Raw genomic sequence first — 415 nt, 5'->3', positions numbered from 1 at the left:
GGGCAATTTTTTTTTTTGTCAGTCCTGGGGCTTGAACTTAGGGTCTGGACACTGTCCCTGAGCTTCTTTTGCTCAAGGCTAGTGCTCTACCACTTGATTTGTTTTGTTTTGTTTTTTTTTGGGTCTGGCCGTGGGGCCTGAACTCTGGGCCTGGGCGCTGTCACTCAGCTCTTCAGCTCAAGGCTAGAGCTCTACCACTTGAGCCACAGCACTTCCGGCTTTTTTCTTTTTGCTTATGTGGTGCTGGGGAATCGAACCCAGGGCCTCAGGCATGCAAGGCAAGCGCTCTACCACTGAGCCACCTTCCCAGTCCCTGCTCTTCCACTTGAATCACAGCGCCACTTGCGGCTTTTTTTGTTTTTGTGGTACTGAGGAATCTAACCCAGGGCTTTGTCACTAAGCCATATTCCCAGCC

This window comes from Dipodomys ordii, unplaced genomic scaffold, assembly GCF_000151885.1.
Source record: "Dipodomys ordii isolate 6190 unplaced genomic scaffold, Dord_2.0 Scaffold19, whole genome shotgun sequence".
In the NCBI taxonomy this organism is placed as follows: domain Eukaryota; kingdom Metazoa; phylum Chordata; class Mammalia; order Rodentia; family Heteromyidae; genus Dipodomys; species Dipodomys ordii.
Note: the sequence above shows the minus strand (reverse complement) of the source record.